This window comes from Nestor notabilis, unplaced genomic scaffold (genome assembly GCF_000696875.1).
Source record: "Nestor notabilis isolate BGI_N333 unplaced genomic scaffold, ASM69687v1 scaffold10871, whole genome shotgun sequence".
Taxonomy (NCBI): domain Eukaryota; kingdom Metazoa; phylum Chordata; class Aves; order Psittaciformes; family Psittacidae; genus Nestor; species Nestor notabilis.
In genome coordinates, this window is record NW_009914243.1 from 46 (window position 1) to 273 (window position 228).

The window sequence follows — 228 nt, forward strand, 5'->3', positions numbered from 1 at the left end:
CAAATGGGGGTAAAACTTTAGAGAACAAGAAATCCTCAGCTTCTGTCTGAAATAGTAAGTATTAGTAGCTTTATAGGTGCTTGTCTCGAACATCTAATGTTAATAAAGTCTCTCGAGACACTAAAATATTTCTGATGATGTGTTTTGCTATTTTTCTCTCTTCTACAGGCTGCTGCTGATGTGTTCCTGGAATGGGGAAGCTGATGTAACTCTGGTGTCTTTGCAGTG